Raw genomic sequence first — 13,147 nt, forward strand, 5'->3', positions numbered from 1 at the left:
TGTTACTTCTGTTGTGCCCAGAAATATTATTATAATTAGCATTTTCTTTAGTACTTTAAAATATTACTTAAACATCCTGGCAACCTTAGTAGCATCAGGGTATGTAGAACTATTACCACCTCTTTTCAGTTAAATAACCTGATTAATGACTTGTCTAAGACAGCAGTGCTCAAATTTTAGGCTCTGAAGCTCCTTTAGGGAATCTGCTAGGTCAAAACAATTTTTAGAAGAGTAAGTTATCATTTGACTTTTTTTTTTTTAATCATGTTGACATTGGCACTAATAGTGTAAAAGCAAAGATGGGTGAAACCCCTTGCATCTTAGCATGAATCAAGCCAATTACAACTAGGAAGTCTCTTTGGTCTTGCCCAGTGTTAACTTCCTACATCTCTGTGGTTTGAGATAGATTGCACATGGTCAGTATAGTAATTGTTTTTTCAAGGAATTGTTTTCTTGGGCACCTGAAGTTCCGATTTTATGTACTACAATGGAACCGACCACTGTGGCATTAAGCCTATTTTCTGCATGTACTTGTGGATTGTGGTAATTAGGTAAATGACTGCTATGGGAAATGAAGTAACTCTTTGCTTCCTCCAAGGGAAATTACATGCTTCGTATTAAGGAAAAGTATGTTTTCCAAAGTTGCAGTGGTGGGAGTAGGGGAAGGGATTGGGCAGAGGCAGATTTGGGATGCTACTGGATGCTGATTCAGAGGTATTCTAAAGTAACGGCAAGTCAGGCTCCTTGAGTGTTTGGGAGAGACGAGATGGTCAACTCAGCCTGGTCTGAGCAGACAAATTTGGAGACTCACGTCAACAGTAGCTTCGACTCTGACAAGGAATTTATATTTATATCATTTGGGGGATGGGCAGGCAAGCCCCAAGATCCTGAGCTGAGGCAAGATGGTCCAAACATACCTGACAGAAGTATTAGTTCAGAGGAAGCTGTTAGAAACTGTCTCCTGAAGCAGACAAAATGAATTCTAAGTTGATACACCATCACTGATTGACCTATAATCATTTATTGACATTTACTGAATGACTAAAATTTTGTCGATAAGGGATTTCCTGCTTTAAAAAAAATTGGTCTTGAGATTTTGGTTATACTTGGGACCCAGAAGCCGGGTCACTTGGTCCCAAATCCTAGCTCAGCCATTAGCTGCAGGACCTGTGGATACACCACTCTGTGCCCTAGTTTCCTTATCCATGAAATGCGAACAGTAATATTATCCACATCTCAGAGCTGCTGGGGGCCGAGATGAACTAGCTGATTAAAAGATTTCCAGTTCTAGACACAGGATTGTAATGTGGATGACTCATTAGACAGGAAGGGCAAAGGAGACACGGAGAGACTGTGTTTCTGAAGCCACAGCCCCAGAAGAGAGCCTGACTCCAGCACACACTGCAGTGATGCAAGAATGGAAGCACTGGCAGGCCTCCTCTCCTGCCCCCTGGGCATGTCAGGCCCACTTGGCAGAAGTCATCCAGCTCTATGTGGACCCACATAATGACTGTTTCTTCCAGCTTCTGTCCCTGCTTCTTCCACACCATAGTGCAGCCCCTGGTTTTGGATGCAGGTTACCTTCAGGAGCTGAAATTGGAGTTGCATCTGCTTTTGAGCCCTTTCAAACACGCCCTCAGTCACCTGCTGGTCCACCCCTATTATGATGGCATTGTTCATTCTCTCACAGGCCTTTGTGCAAGTGATCTGAACTGCCTCTGCAAAAATGAAAGTCACAGTCACACTGCAGCAAAGACCTAGGTATCTTTAGCATCAGGGAAAAAAATATGTGTGCATACATGTACATATATGTACCTATATACATACATATATATACCATTTCCACAGTGATAGAAATAGTTTAAAAATACAATGGCACAAGCAAATAACTCTCTCAATATTGAGATAATTACTATCATTCAGCAAATCTGTGTGAACTAAGCAGAAGTTCACAAAATCCCATCCCTCTCTCCTCTTCAACAATGGGGCCACCAAAAGAAAAAAAGGCTCTGGAAAGTGAATTTACATGTACTTAAAGAATGTAAGAATGAAGCGTAGACTACAGAATTAGAGTCTAAGTAGCTGAGATTCAGCATGGAGAGGAGAAGCAAGGAATCCAGATAAAGAAAGCAAGTAAAAGTGTTTGTTAATGGCCTTTTCCCAGGCCCTTGCAATTATTTTGACCTAAGACATGGGAGGACAAAGACTTTGAGGAATGAGGGCAGTAAAGGATGCTGACAGGCTGAACAGATAGCCCCTGAGGAAGCAGGGATGCTGTTCTCTTGAGGCTGCACCTTCACAGCAGGACTTCAGTTCCTTCTGAACAGAGGTGCTGGGAGACTAAGGATGTTGCCTCCCAGCCTCCCAGGATGTCACTTACATGGGAAGCCAGGGTAAAAAAGGCCCTTTGCTGCAATTCCTTCCAGAGCAGCAGGTGGGTGTTCCTGTGTGTAGCAGGAATTCCTCTGCCTTACATCATGGTTGATTGCCTCCAGGCTGTCTACACTACTGGGCTGCAAGCTTTTCAGACCAGAAATCTGTCATAAGACTCTATTAAACAAAAGTTCATCCTATAGCACCTCGCACTGAGGAAGCATTTGGTAAATATTTGCTGAGTTGAACTCAAGCATGTGCCTTGAGTGGGATGGTCCAGGAACAGGCCCTTTTGGGTGGGGGCACAGGCTATTTCTCTAAAGCTGCCATGTAAGTCAGGCTGGGCCTGGAAGAAAGTAAGCCACGGACAAGAATTTTAGGGACTCAAAACTTAAACATGATACTTTAACTTCTTTCAGCTACTCTACTTTGGATGATATTGTATATCACTGGCAAAACTGATGGAAACAATAATGAAAATGTTAAATGATTTAAATTTTTAAAAACTAAGGGTTCTCTGAGGATTCCAGCCTCAGGATTTACTGACAGTTGCTTTCCAGTGGAACAAACTTGGCCTGGGTGTCCCACTTCTCTGTAGCAGCCTGCCCCTCTGCCCTACCCCTTTTATGGCTTGTATTTCCTTACTTATTTATTTGTTTGTTTGTTTATATATCTCCACCCAACCCCCCATTGTTTACACTCACTGTTCTGTGCTCTGTGTCCATTCACTGTGTGTTCTTCTGTATCTGCTTTTCTTCTCTTTAGGTAGCACAGGAAACTGATCCAGGGACCTTCTGGACTGGGAGAGAGGTGCTCAATCACATGCACCACCTCAGCTCCCTGGTTTGCTTCATCTCTTATTGTTGCTCCTCTATATCTCCTTTTGTTGCACCATCTTGTTGCATGACCTCTCCGCATGGGCCAGCATGCCTGCATGAGCCAGCACTCTGTGTGGGCCAGCTCATGGTGTGGGCCAATTTTCCATCACCAGGAAGCTCCAATATTGTAGATAGGAGCCCAATCACTTGAGCCACATTGGCTTCCTGTATGGCTCGTATTTCATAACTTCTCCTAGGAGAACTTTCAGACCCTGGAAACTCCTGGGGAATAAGCAGGAAGATAAATGGGCAAACTCCAAAATCCTTCTGGAGAGAAAGCCACTACTCAGCCTTGCTACCTTCTTCATTCTATAAAGAACTTATCTCCTGGATTGGGAAACTGTTTTCCACTATCATATTTTCAACCATTTCTTCTCCCAATTTCCATCATTTACTTCTGCAGTGAGTGCTTAAAATCAACTATGCAAGGCATCAGACCTGAACCAGAAGGGTTCCCAGACTTACAGAAGAAAACAGCAATATCTTAAGAGACATTAGTGGCTACTGTGGAGTAAAACAAACAAAAACTATCTTGTGGCCTTGAATATATTTCTAAGCAAATAGAAGGTAGATGAGACCTAACTGTTATCAAATATTAATAATGTGCCAGGCAGTGTGACTGTCCTAAGCCCTTGACTTAAAAAAGCTATGAAGTTGATGTAATAATTATCATTTTATAGATGAGAAAACTGAGGTTCAGAGAGGATTACTGATGTGTCGAAGGACACAGAGCTAATAAGTGACAGAGCCATATTTTGCCTATAAAATTCATCAACTTTGCACTACCCAGTTGTTTCTACCTGAAAGGGTGGAACTTGATCTATACTTTAAAAGACAGGTGACATTTAGGGAAGTGAACAGAAGGAAGAGTTATTCACTATAGGGATAATATAGTGAACAAAGTTTCAGAGTATCCCATGAGCAAGATGTAGCATGTTGCAGAAGAGAGAGTATAGATTTTAAAATCTAGCTCTCTACTTATGGCCTAGGTGACATTGCAAATTTTGTGTAATTCCTCCCAATTTCAGGTTTTTCTATATAAAAAGACAGAAGCCACTTAATTGGGTTATTGGGAGGATTTGAGGATGTAATTCTTATGAAGTGCTCAACAGAGAGCCTGACACATCACAGTAACTCTTTCTTTCCTGGCAGGCTGGTCACAGGGCAGGAAAGACAGGAAAAGGCAGCTGGAGAGAGGCAGAAACATCTTGAATGACACTCTAAGGATTTTGGAATTTATCCCACAGACTTCTAAACAGAGTTTGGGTGGCTATAGATAGAATGGCCAGGATGCATATAAAGAAACTGTCAGAAGAGCAGGGGTGGAAAATGTGGGTGCTGAGTATGACACAAGTAAAGGTAGGAGGATGGATGAAGCAGCAGCAGTGGACTGATCATATGAAATCCCAGAGGTGAAGGAGAAAGGACATTGGGGACAGGAACTATACTTAGAGATTAAGAGATTCTGCTTCTGTTAATGGAGAAAGAGACTGGAAGTCAGTGGAGGAGGGAAAGAGCGAGAACACAAGATGTTAAACCCTCCAACTCATGCCACCTATGTGAGCATTCACTGTGTCAAACACATACAGTGTCATCGTTGGGCCACTTTTCCTTTTCACATTCAGAGAAGGTCCTGACTGCTATGTGTTGCTTAACTCCACTCCTTCCAACCAAAATACCCTGACCTGGGCTCAGATCCCTAAAAATTTCTTCCCCTGCTACATGTTTGAGATATTTGATAAATAATGGGAATCATAATATTAAGCAACATCTCTATCTCTACTCTAGGTCAGCATGGGAAATATTTAAATAAACCAAACTAAGAAGGCCTTTGTGCTTTGCCAAACACCAAGCTTTCCTCAAGTTGCAAGCTCCTCTTTATACTTCTAGATCCAAACTACAAATTCTTAAAGATGAGATTCTTGCCCAACGTTCTTCAGATGTTTGCTCACAAGGGAATGAGATGAGAGATCCTTTGCTTGAAAATGCCTCCAAATCGGGATCAATTTGGTCATAAATAGGCTGAGTGTGGTTTCACTCAGATCTATTCTTGCAAGAGACCTGGAGGCACAGATGCCATTCTTCAGGCAGACAGCGTTCAGAGTCTGGTGAAAACCTTGGTTTCCTTTATTCCTTTACTTTTTTTCAAATTTCTTCAGTGCTCAGTAAAGAAGCAGTCAGTATTACTTCCTGGATTTCTCCTGCCTGGGTTAAAGGCCACAGGTGTGAAAAACAAAATACAACTCATTAAATGACTGAGTTTGAAATAAAAGGGACGAGCATGAAAACTTTGGGTAAGTATGTACAATGAAGCTAGTCTGACCAATTTCCCAAAAGAGTAAAGGGCCATAAAATAAAGATACATATACAAAATTAATTACAGAAAGAAATTAATGCCAACCACAAAAATGTAATTACACTGTGGTTAACTTCACATTTCATACAAGGGCATCTAAATTAGCAATCCATGAAACAGGAACGTCTTTCACTTCCTCTTCTTCACTGTCTTTTTAGGTAAAATCTTCAGGACTTTGGGCTGACCACCCACAGATACAGGTCAAGAGGTCAATCTGGATTTCATCCCTCTCCTGCCCAAAGTCTCTTAGAGCACAGCTGAACTGCCCCACTGACCTTAGCTCTTGGCCTGGAACTGTCCCCTACTCTTCTATTTTACCCAAGCCTAGGGGCTGGGTTCTTGTTCTACAGCTGTGGGAAGATGTCCTGGGACTGACTGGTCATTGCTGCAGTGATTTCAAGGCCAAATCAGTGGTTCTAACACATTCTGGGGTCAGTTGACCGGTCCAATTTTAATTTAAAAAAATCCATCTTCTACCAGGAGTCCACACATATTAACAATTGAAGTTGCGTAGCCTTACTTCTTTTCTAGAATTACAGCCCCCCCTGCTTCCTCCCAGGTGCTCCTTTATAAGCTGCTGCACAGTGCTGAGAGGGGCATCTACACTGGCTTCACCAGTTCTGCCACCTACTGGAAACAAAGGGCTGTCAGGTGAACTCTCTGTAGCAGTATGTGCATCCCACCTTCTGAATGTAGCCTATGTGACACTACCCCAAAGATCCTGTACATTTACATATTTATTTATCAGCTTCACCCCATGTGCCATGATCTCTGATAACACAAGTATATTGTAGATAGAGCATACTTCTTCCTGAGAATGCATTTTGCCCTAGAATTTACATTGGAAAACCAACTCCTCTTCTTCAGTTTTAATTAGTATCACCAAGAACTTCCCATTCATCTGTAGATACCACCTACTAATAAGAATAATTCAAGTGGTTACTGAATATAAACATATACACATATAAACAAAAAACTTATTATTTAATTAGGAAGAAGGCTAACTTTTTCATTCAAGGTATTAAACAAGGAAAACAGAAGGAATTATTTCTATGAGACAGTGGGCAGAAAGGACTGGGAAAAGTGGGATATAAATTGCCATTGAAGCCAAGAAAGTGGAAGGTGACCCAGGCCTCTTTTTTCAGAAGGCATGGAAGTCACGTTGGATCACATAGAGAGAGAAACTGGGGTTTGAAAGTAACCCACAGGATAGGTGAAGTCATTTAAGGTTTTGGAACAAGGGAGGGACACAGTGGAATACAGGGTTTTGAGAGCAACAGTGTTCAGGGTGAACAGGAAGAGGATCTCTCAAAAGAAAGGTCTTAGGCTACTGCCTAAGTGGCCATGAGGAGAGCAGAATAAGGACTGGAAATTCATCAGGTGAAGGAGGATGGTAGAAGGATGGTTAGAGCAATTTGCTGACAATGAGGGAAACTAAATAAAATTAAGAAAATTTCAATTTGTATATTCTGAGGAAAAATTATTAATTCCAACCACTGAACAAATGGGAATATTTTTATACTTAATGTCCTCTGGGACATTATATGACATCTCACTCTATATCTAGAAGAGCAAAATATTGAAAACTGCCCAAATGTCCACCACAGACTAAATTCAAGAGAATATTATGGAGTCACTAAAAATGATGTAAATATGCATAGGATATAGATTGGGGAAGGAAACCAGACTATAAAATAGTATAAAATATGAAATATAAAGTATTTCCATTAAAACACTTATTAAAATCCTTTATCTATTCTTAAAAACTCTTTCACATACATACAGAAAACATTTCCTATCATCTGGTAATATAATTTCCAGTGACATACTTGCAATTACTTTTCCCTATCATCATGTATGAATATTTAGAAAACTGTAATATGTGTACAAGGTACAAAATGCTTAAGTACTAAGCAGTATATTGTATCTTTCTTCCTCCCTTCGATTCCCTAGCCACCAAATCCTCCTCCCCATGGTTTCATGTATCCTTTCAGTTACACACATGTGGTGCATTTTCTATTTGCACAAATGATAATATACTCTATATACCACTCTGCTCCCTTTCTATATTCCTTGAACAATATACCTTAGAGATCTTCACATATTACATAGAATACTCCTTATTTTTTTTAAATGTTACATTAAAAATATATGAGAGCCCCATATACCCCGCCCCCTTCAGCCCACTCCTCCCACATAAAAAACCTCTTTCCTCATTGTATCACATTCATTGCATTTGATGAATACATTTTAGAGCACATGGATAATGGTTTACATCGTAGTTCACACTTTCTCCCAGTCCACACATTGGGCTATGGCAGGACATACAATGTCCAGCATCTGTCCCTGCAGTACCACCCAGGGCAACTCCAAGTCCTGAAAATGCCCCATATCATATCTCTTCATCCCTCTCCCTACCCTCAGCAGCTACTGTGGCCAGTTTCTCCACATTAGTGCTACAATTTCTTCCATTACTAATCACAATAGTTCCATAGGACAATATCAGTAAGTCCACCCCAGTCCATACTCTATTCCTCCAGCCTGTGGCCCCTGGGATGGTTATGTCCACTCCCCCTCTATATCAAGAGGGGGCTTAGATTCCACATGGATGATGAATGCAATTCTCCTGCTTGCAGTTGTAGAAACTCCTTACTTTTTAAAAAACTGGTGTGGCCATCTCAGGAGTCTCTTACTGTCACAGTAAACAATGCTTCAAGCAAGGGGGCTCTTGAGGGCTCTAGAGACATCTAGACACTATAGGCATGGTAGACAATCTTAGCACTTTGGCACCTGTCAATGCACCTTGCCTTGGAATATATGTTTCCCAATGTAACAGATTAGACTCATTTATAATTTCCCTACACATGACTCTTCTGCCCTTTTTAGTTGAACCCATGTTAAGCACTATATTCATTAAGTATATATCCCAGATACTTCAATCTTTGGTCTCTTCAAATGTCGGTGGAGACCTGAATCTCAGCAGAGTTGCAAAATCTACTCTCCAGTTCATTGAACTTGCCCAGGACAACTAACAAAAGGATAACATCCGTATGCAATAAACACAGAGTATCTACAATGGGAAGCAAGACAGCTCCATCCCATCTGTCCCATGGATCTAAGCCCCCACTCAATCAGAAACAGAGTGGCCATCACCATCCCAACATCCTCAAGATTGAGGAATGAACAAACATAAGGGGGGAAAGCAATTATGGACTAATGTAGACATTACTTTTCAAGCAATGGAAGAACTTGTAACACTGCCATAAAGGTAGTGGCCACCACAGTTTCTAAGGGGAAGGAGAGGGAAGAATTGGTGCAACATGGATATTTCTGGGACAATGGAATTGTCCTGCATCACATGGCAATGACGGATACAGATCATTATACCTTCTGCCAAAACCTATAAAATTGGGCAGTGAAAAGTAAAAACTTTTTTTTTTGTTTGTTTCATTTAGTTTTATTTATTTATTTATTTTTATTATTATTATTTTATTGACTTTGTAATAATATTACATTAAAAATATATATGTGAGGTCCCATTCAACCCCCCCCTCCCCCCCCCCAACAACACTCATTCCCATCATCATGACACATCCATTGGATTTGGTAAGTACATCTTTGGGCACCTCTGCACCTCATAGACAATGGTCCACATCATGGCCCATACTCTCCTCCATTCCATCCAGTGGGCCCTGTGAGGATTTACAATGTCCGGTGATTACCTCTGAGGCACCATCCAGGGCAGCTCCATGTCCCAAAGACGCCTCCACCTCTCATCTCTTCCTGCCTTTCCCCATACCCATCGTCCACCATGTCCACTTTTCCCAATCCAATGCCACCTCTTCTATGTGGACATTGGATTGGTTGTGTCCATTGCACCTCTATGTCAAGAGGAGGCTCAGATTCCACATGGATGCTGGATGCAATCCTCCCATTTTCAGTTGTAATCACTCTAGGCTCCATGGTGTGGTGGTTGTCCTTCTTCAACTCCATCTTAGCTGAGTGTGGTAAGTCCAATAAATCAGATTGTAGGTGCTGGAGTCTGTTGAGGCTCAGGACCTGGCTATCATGTTGTCAGTCCAGAGATTCAAATCCCCTAAATATATCTTAAACCCCAACATTAACTGCACCTCCAGCACATTAGCATGAAAGTCTTATGAAGGGAGATCCCATCTGAGTCCGGATTCATCACACATAAACACCATTTCCAAAGAGGGGCCATCTGCCCTGGTAGTTAACCCCATATGACCATAACTCTCATGGGTCTCTTTAGCCTTCAAAGGAACCAATATCTGGGGGTTGTATCTGCTTTATCTGTCTCTCTGACTCTGCTCAGTTGTGCATGAGGGCAATCCTTCTGCCAGCCTCCAGACTCTTTTTTAGAAACTCGTAGCCATATAAACTCATTTCTCCTTTCCATTTCCCCCTTACTTTAGGTCAAACAGCATTTTAAAGTCATGTTATTTAATGTAGACATGGATATTCTGCTGATCCGCATTGAACCTTCCGTATAAGGTCCGAAAAGTAAAAACTATAATGAAAACTACACACCATGGCTAGTCCAATGCTTCAATATGTGTACATCAATTGTAGCAAATACACTAGAATAAAAGATGTTGGGGGGAAAAGTGAGGGAGTGTTGGGGATGGATATACGGGAATCCCCCTATATTTTTGATGTAGCATTTATGTAATTTAAAGCTTCTTCCAAGAAATTGTATCACTGATGTGGAGAAAGTGTCCATGGTAGCTGCTGAGGGTAGGGAGAGGGAAGAAGAGATAAGATGTGGGGACATTTTCAAGACTTGGAGTTGTCCTGGGTGGTACTACAGGGGCAGATGCTGGACATTGTATGTCCTCCCATGCCCACTGGGTGGACTGGGGGGAGTGTAAACTACAATGTAATCCACTATCCATGTGGTACAGCAGTGCTCCAAAATGTATTCACCAAATGAACTTAATGTGTCACGATGATGAAAGAGGTTGTTAAAGTGGGAGAAGTGGGGTAAGGAGTATGGGGGGTATATGGGGCTCTCATATTTTTTGAATGTAACATTTTTAAAAAATAAAGGAAAAATAAATAAATAACATTTCTGATTCTTTGTATTACAAACACGACTCAATGAATATCCTTGAATATCAAAATCTTTGTGGGGAAACGGACTTTGGCCCAGTGGTTAGGGCATCTATCTACCATAAGGGAGGTCCGCGGTTCAAACCCCGGGCCTCCTTGACCCGTGTGGAGCTGGCCATGCGCAGCGCTGATGCGCGCAAGGAGTGCCGTGCCACGCAAGGGTGTCCCCCGCGTGGGGGAGCACCACGCGCAAGGAGTGCGCCCATGAGGAAAGCCGCCCAGCGTGAAAAGAAAGAGCAGCCTGCCCAGGAATGGCGCCGCCCACACTTCCCGTGCCGCTGACGACAACAGAAGTGGACAAAGAAACAAGACGCAGCAAATAGACACCAAGAACAGACAACCGGGGGAGGGGGGGAATTAAAATAAATAAATAAATCTTTAAAAAAAAAATCTTCACCACCTATGTGCAGAAAATATTCATAGAAGTGAATGGAACTAAGTCTATGTGCAGAAAGTATTCACAGAGTATGTGCAGAAAATATTTGTAGAAGTAAATGGGACAAAGACAAAGGATATGTAAACCCTATATTTCCTTAGCTTTCAATCAATATCACAAAAATGCCCTGCAAAGTGTACTAATAATTTACATTAGCAACATAAAATAGTGCCTGTTTCCCCATTCTCACCAAAAAAAAAAAAAAAAAAAATTCAGCCTGGTGCAGCTGCTGTGGAAACCAGTTTGATGGGTCTTCAAAACATGACCTGGAAATTCCATTCTAGGTATATTCCAAAATAACTGAAAGCTGGGACTCACATATGTGTACACCAATGATTAGGGAAGCATTATTCAGAATAGTTGAAAGGAAGTGGAAAAACCCACATGTTCCCCAATGGAAAATGGATAAACAAAATGTGGTATATTCATAACAAAATGTTATTACTCAGTCCTAAAAAGGAATAAAGTTCTAACACTTGCTACAACATGGATGAATAGTGAAGACATCATGTTGAGTGGAATAAGCCAGACACAAAAGGACAAATACTGCATGATTCTACTAATGTGATGTGTCTAGAATAAACAATTCAGAGACAGAAAGTAGATTAGAGGTTGCCAGGATCTACGGGTGAGAAGAATGGGGACTTAGTGCTTAACAGGTCTTTTCTGTTTTGGGTAATGAAAAAGCTGTGGTAATGTTAGCACATTGTACATATAACTAATGCCACTATATTGTACACTTTAAAATGGCAAATTTTATTGCACCTATGTTACCATGATAAAGCCACATGTTTGTAGTGAATTAGGGATTTCCCTAATTCAGTTTGGCTTCACTATGGACATGGAAATAATCAGATGATATTATTTTATCTGGAAAAAATATTTCATCACAGTGTGATGTGTTAATAGATCAATGTTGTTTGGGAATTCTGCATGTGTGCATGATTGCTTTATAAGTTTACAACTTTGTCATAAAAATTATATTTAAAAAATAATATTAGGGGGTTTGCGGGGGAAATACACCAAATGTGAGTAAAGGACTATAATTAGTAGTAAGATTTTGACAATATTCTTTCATAATCTGTAACAAATGTCTCATGACAGTGAAAGGTGTTGGTGAAGGAATGATGTATGTGACCCCAGTAAAATGTTATGCATGTTTGCTTTGTAAGTCCACAACTTTTACTATACACTTATTTCTTATGTATGTTCAGATAGAAATGATATAAAATAACGATAATAATATGGGGGTTAGGGAAAACACTTTGGTTAGTAATAATATTTTAACTATGGTCTTTAATCATTAGTTTAGAATGTTTAACAACAATGCAAGGCATTGGTGGTAGGGTGAGTTATGAGAGCCCTGTATGATGGTACGTATGTTTCTTTTGTAAGTTCACAACTATTACTATACACTTATTGTTTATGTATGTTTATGCATGAGTGGTACACTTCAATAATTTTTTAAATGAAAAAAATACATTGAGACTGTTTTTTTAAAGTACAAGTTCCGTAAGTTTGAAATTAAAAGTATGAGTTAACTCTGTTGTGGTGACTTGGAGCTCTGTAACCCAGAAAAACAAGTTCTTAAAGTTAATCCATTCCTGGTGATGTGAACTCCCTTGTAAAAAGGAACTTCTGATGTGGTTATTTCAGTTGAGGTGTGGCCTGAATGAATTAGGATGGATCCTAATCTTATTACTGAAGGCCTTACAGGAAAAGCTACAGAGGAAGAGAGAGCTTGGGAAAGAAGCCAGAAGCTGGAAATCAATGGGACCTGGAAGAGAAAGGAGAAGAGGCAGCCATGTGCATTGCTCTGGGAAAGAAAAGCCAAGGACCAAGGATCTCAGGCACCCAGCCCCAGAACACCAAGATGTTCTGGCAGAGAGCACTGCCATATTGATACCTCGATTTTGGAATTCTCTTAGCCACAAAACTCTGAGCCAAAAAATTCCCATTGTATGGTATTTC

Source organism: Dasypus novemcinctus, chromosome 23 (genome assembly GCF_030445035.2).
Source record: "Dasypus novemcinctus isolate mDasNov1 chromosome 23, mDasNov1.1.hap2, whole genome shotgun sequence".
Taxonomy (NCBI): domain Eukaryota; kingdom Metazoa; phylum Chordata; class Mammalia; order Cingulata; family Dasypodidae; genus Dasypus; species Dasypus novemcinctus.